Here is a 5,842-nt window from a genome sequence, read left to right on the forward strand (position 1 = left end):
TTGTCTTGAGAAATATGCTTCCTTTGTATATGTAATAAAGAAATGCCAAGTCATATGAAGAGTCTTGTCAAACTCTCAGATGATTCAGTTTTCTTCATTATTGCCATATTCCACAGTGAGCGTTGCCAAGCACCCAGTGTAAGATTTTGTAATGATTATTCAAGCTGCCAAGATCATATATTAGAGCAATTCCCTTGGCAATGTATCTACATTGGTATCATCAAAAATATTCATGTTTTGGAGACAAGTTGCACACCAGTGAATCTTGATGTCTGTTTCTGTCTATCATAAATATTCAAAGCTTGCAATGCAGAACTAGTTTGTAAAACTCTTTTTCTAGATTTGTTGGCTGTGGATAGGTCGACCATTGCTCAAGGATGGAGAAATAGGCCAGACTTTCCCCTTCACATTCACTTTCAGAAGGCTCTATGTATCACGATTTCAGAAATGTTTATTCATTTGAGGCACTGCCCAGCCAATAGCCTATGCTGTTATGTACCATATTTTTCCGTGTATAACATGCCCCCATGTATACAACACCCCCTTTTTGGGGGGACTCCAAACTAAGAAAGTGGGGGATACACTTCTTCTTCTTCAATCACTCATAGCCGAGTAAGATTGTCTTCCATAAACACGGTTTTAACAATGAGTCCGTAAGTGACTGTGGAGGCCAATTCTGGATCCACACATCCTTCCACGGTGGAGACATTGGTTCCTGGGAGGGATTTGATCACAGTGTGGATTTGCCAAGCGTGCCTTCCTCTTAGCACGTTTCTCCCTTGCGTCCTGAGTTTGAGTGTCTTCAAAGCCCATGACACCTTTGGTAAAGGCTGTTCTCCAACTGGAGCGCTCGCAGGCCAGTGTTTCCCAGTTGTCGGTGTTTATACTACATTTTTTTAGATTTGCCATGAGACAGTCTTTAAACCTCTTTTGTTGACCACCAGCATTATGCTTTCCATTTTTAAGTTTGGAATCGTGTAGCTGCTTTGGAAGATGATAATCAGGCATCTGCACAACATGACCAGTCCAACGAAGTTGATGTTGAAGAATCATTGCTTCAACACTGGTGATCTTTGCTTCATCCAGTACACTGATATTAGTTCGCCTGTCTTCTCAAGTGATGTGTAAGATTTTTTGGAGACACCATTGATGGAATCTTTTGAGAAGTTGGAGATGGCATTTGTAAGTGGTCCATGTTTCACAAGCATATAGTAAGGTTGGTAGTACAATAGCTTTGTAAACAAGCATTTTGGTTTCCCTGCGAATGTCCCAGTCCTCAAACACTCTGCACTTCAGTTGGGAGAAAGCCGCACTCACAGAGCTCAGGCGATGCTGAATTTCGGCATCAATGTTGACCGTTGTGGAAAGATAACTGCCTAGGTAGGAGAAGTGACCTTCTCAATAATGATGGAACTCATCAGAGAATACCTTTATTTTTATATGCCTATATTATTTGCAAAGGGAATCTTTGTGGGGGGTTAGCATAGCAGCATAAGAAGAGCCTGCCTGTTGGGTCAGGCCAAAGCTGTTTAATTTAGTCTGGCATCCTGTTCTCACAGTGGCCAACCAGATGCCCATTATGGGAAACCCACAATCAGGAATTGAGTGGAAGAACAACCCTCTTCCCTCTTGTGGTTTCCAGCAACAGAAGCATTACTGCCTTCAACCATGAAGGCAGAGCTTAGCCGTTGCTGCTGGCAGCCATTGATAGCCCTCTTCTTTGTAAATGTAGGAATATGTCTTCAATGTCCGTGGATCAATATTTGGGATGGGCTTGATGTGGATATTTCACCCCTCCCATTGCAATAATCTGCTGACAATGTTTTCAGAAAGGAGGGGGCGGAATCTGCTCATCGCTTCTTCCGCTTCTTCTCCTCCAGCCTGACTTTGTGGGAGTCTGGGTGTTATCTGTCTAGAGTTTTGGATTTGGATTTGATATCCCGCTTTATCACTGCCCGAAGGAGTCTCAAAGCAGCTAACATTCTCCTTTCCCTTCCTCCCCCACAACAAACACTCTGTGAGGTGAGTGAGGCTGAGAGACTTCAGAGAAGTGTGACTGGCCCAAGGTCACCCAGCAGCTGCATGTGGAGGAGCGGGGAAGCGAACCCGGTTCACCAGATTACGAGACTACCGCTCTTAACCACTACACCACAGATGATTGCTTAAGCAACTGTAACACTCATGCAGTCCAGTAGCCTCTGATAGTATTTAGTCTCTAGTTTATTTTAGTTTGCAGTAGCTGTAAAAGAATAAAGAAGTTATTCTGCAGAGCCGTCGTTCGTGTAGTTCATACTCTGCTGTGCTCTGCTGACTTTGGCACTGAGTTTGGTGCTCACAGCTCCCAGTTGTGAGTCCATTGCACTTAGACCTGCTTCCCTGCAGTGGAAGGTCTCTGGAAGTGCTTTCCTAGCTCGCCTGGCCCAGTTGGGGCTGAAGAGGTTGAGCCCAGTCGCTGCAACCGGCTCAAAGACGAATGATACTGTGGTCCAAGGAGACAGGATAGGCGACAAGAGTTCAATATGTGGGCAGGAGTTCAAATCTCCCTGTTTTGGGTTTTCAAAAGCTGGTCAGTATGACAGAGGGCCAAAGAGACTTCTTCTGTTTGCTCCTTGTTTTCTGGCTGCCTCCGGAATCGTGGCCTGGCGTCTTGGCTTCAACTGCCTCCTACTTGGACCTTGGAGCTCCTTGGACCTCAAAGCGCAGCATGTGACCTTTGGGCAGGGCGCAGGACTGGCAGAAGTCCTGGCAGGCCCTGTCTGGGCCTGTGTTCCCACTGACCCTCCATCTGACTTGGCTTCCTCCAGCCCCTTGGCAGCCAGAAGAGCAGCTGGGCTCTGCTCCCAGGCGAGGCTGGTCAAAGATTGGCGGAGATGGACCCAGGTCAGTGGCATAACTGGGGTTTTTGCCGCCCGAGGTGGTCACTGAGTTTGCTGCCCCTCTTGTCTATCATTTCGTGGATATGGGCTGATAGTTGTTAGGAGGCCATCCTCATTTTCAGGGGCAAACAAACAAAAACAAACACCATGTGTGAGGCCAAAATTTGGCACGCACTCCCACCTCTCGCTTTTTCGTTCTGTTCAATTCAGTATATCATAGGTATGACACCTAGACAGCATCTTAAAAAGTAGAGACATCACCTTGCCAACAAAGGTCTGTATAGTAAAAGCTGTGGTTTTCCCAGTAGTGATGTATGGAAGTGAAAGCTGGACCGTAAAGAATGCTGATCGCCAAAGAATTGATGCTTTTGAATTATGGTGCTGGAGGAGACTCTTGAGAGGCCCATGGACTGCAAGAAGATCAAACCTCTCCATTCTGAAGGAAATCAGCCCTGAGTGCTCACTGGAAGGACAGATCCTGAAGCTGAGGCTCCAAGACTTTGGCTACCTCAGAAGACTCCCTGGAAAGACCCTGATGTTAGGAAAGATAGAGGGCACAAGGAGAAGGGGATGACGGAGGACGAGATGGTGGGACAGTGTTCTTGAAGCTACAAACATGAGTTTGACCAAACTGCGGGAGGCAGTAGAAGACAGGAGTGCCTGGCGTGCTCTGGTCCAGGGGGTCACGAAGAGTCGGACACGACTAAACAACTAAACAACAACAGTGCCCCATCAGCTTGGCACGCAGTGCAGGAGAACTGCTTGCACTGCCCTGAATCTGCCACTGCCATTCCCCTCACTGAGCTATAATTCCCGGATTATAGCTTTTCACAGGGAACCCTGGAATCGTAACCCTGGAATCGTAACTCTGGGAGGTGACTAGGGAGGGTCTCAGATTCCTCAAGGTGGGTTTGCTCTGGAGTCTCTCTCAGACCTACCTGGAAAGCATTGATAAAACTTTCTGACCTTCTAACGCTTAAATAATGATCAGCACACTAATCTTCTGTTTTTAGCAAACTTTAATTACCGCCTCTGCTGCAAAGTCTGGTTTGGACCTATACAATAGACTATATTTGCCAAAGATAAACTCAGGATTATGGAAAGAAACAAGAGAGTTTTGTCATTGTCACGAGGTTCCTGTCCTTTTGATTGAAACACGGGCAAGGTATTTTGTTATGAGAATTTTAAGGTCTAAGATATAAAATAAATGTTCATAAATGTACCAGGCAAACACATACATGAATATATAAACCACATGTCTGAAACAGTACAGGAAAACAGTCCTAAACCTATGTTGACTCTTTCAGTGACCTCAAATATTCCTTTGCAGTTTGGATGGAAATGGGAAAAGCCTCCCCATTGTCTCTGTGCTCACAAATCCTGCCTGAAGGGCACATTTGGGTATGAATAGGGCGAGCCTGTGACCTGGACTCAGGAATTAAGTATTTACCATCACAAAAGAATGGCCAGGCTGTGCAGGTAAACCCATTAACAGGTTTCCCACCAGACAGGATTCTGTGGTAGACTGCCTCTTATGTGATGTATGTATGATGTAGCCTTGAGCTACAGGTTAGGCAATTTCAAAAGTCTATATAAGAGCTTCCACACCAATGTTCTGGGGTCCTCCTTCCTCCTCTGTGTGTGTGTGTGGGGGGTGAGCACCCTGTTGCAACAGTTTAATATAGATCATGCTTACTAGCTGTTTTGCTTCTCAATACTTCCGGGTTGGCTTCTGTTATTTTCTCCTACTGATAGAGAACCTACATAAGGACTCTATATGGCTCTTGGATACCCCATAAAGGAGCAGTTTTTTCTTATAACATATTTATTCCACCTTTTCCTCCAAGGAGCCCAAGGTGGAGTATATTACATAGCATTTTTGTATATTCTCTTTTTTCCCTCCCTCTTTCTTATAAACATCTTTGTTCTCCCCCCTCACTTTCCCCTCTCCCCAACTTTGTAACACTCCCCCCCCCTTATAATTGAAATTCTTTCAATAAAAATAGTAATTTTGAAAAAGGTAGCGTACATAGATATTTCCCTCCCTATTTAATCTCCACAACAACAACCTTGCGAGGTAGGTTAGGCTGAGAGTGACTGACTAGCCCAAGGGCACCCAAATGAGCTTCAGGGCCGGGGTGGGGGGAATTTGAACCCTGGTCTTTCCCAGGTTCTACTCTGACACTATAACCACTGAGGGACACAGCAAACAAACAGGAATTTGTAGGAAATAAACAGAGTTCATCTTCTCAGGGAACTGTAGCTCTGGGAGGCGAATAGGGAGGGTCTCTGAACACCTCTCAGCACACTGAAACAGACTACACTTCCCACGTTTCAATGGGGGAAAGCCATGGCCATTTAAAGTGGAAACATAGAAATTAAGACGCATGGTGCGGATGTGAGCCTGGAAAGGCAGGTGGAGGAAACATCAAAACATTTTCTTGCAAGCCTCCACAGTTGTTCTTTAAATGGGATTGCCTATTTGCCCTGCTCTGCAAAACATAAACATGTATTTGTTGTTGTTTAGTCGTTTAGTGGTGTCCGACTCTTCGTGACCCTCTGGACCAGAGCACGCCAGGCCCTCCTGTCTTCCACTGCCTCCCGCAGTTTGATCAAACTCATGCTTGTTTGATAACACTGTCCAACCATCTCGTCCTCCGTCATCCCCTTCTCCTTGTGCCCTCAATCTTTCCCAACATCAGGGTCTTTTCCAGGGAGTCTTCTCTTCTCATGAGGTGGCCAAAGTCTTGGAGCCTCAGCTTCAGGATCTGTCCTTCCAGTGAGCACTCAGGGCTGATTTCCTTAAGAATGGAGAGGTTTGATCATAGCATCAAAAAGGCAATTCACCCTCCACCTTAATGAGCCGCTCTCTGATTTGTCCCCAGTACCCTGTCCAACATTTGCAATGAAATGCCCTTTTTATGGTTATCATGTAATCCTTGGTAAATTAACAGATTAACTTCTTG

The sequence above is a fragment of the Podarcis filfolensis genome (genome assembly GCF_964270895.1).
Source record: "Podarcis filfolensis genome assembly, chromosome: 8".
NCBI lineage: Eukaryota > Metazoa > Chordata > Lepidosauria > Squamata > Lacertidae > Podarcis > Podarcis filfolensis.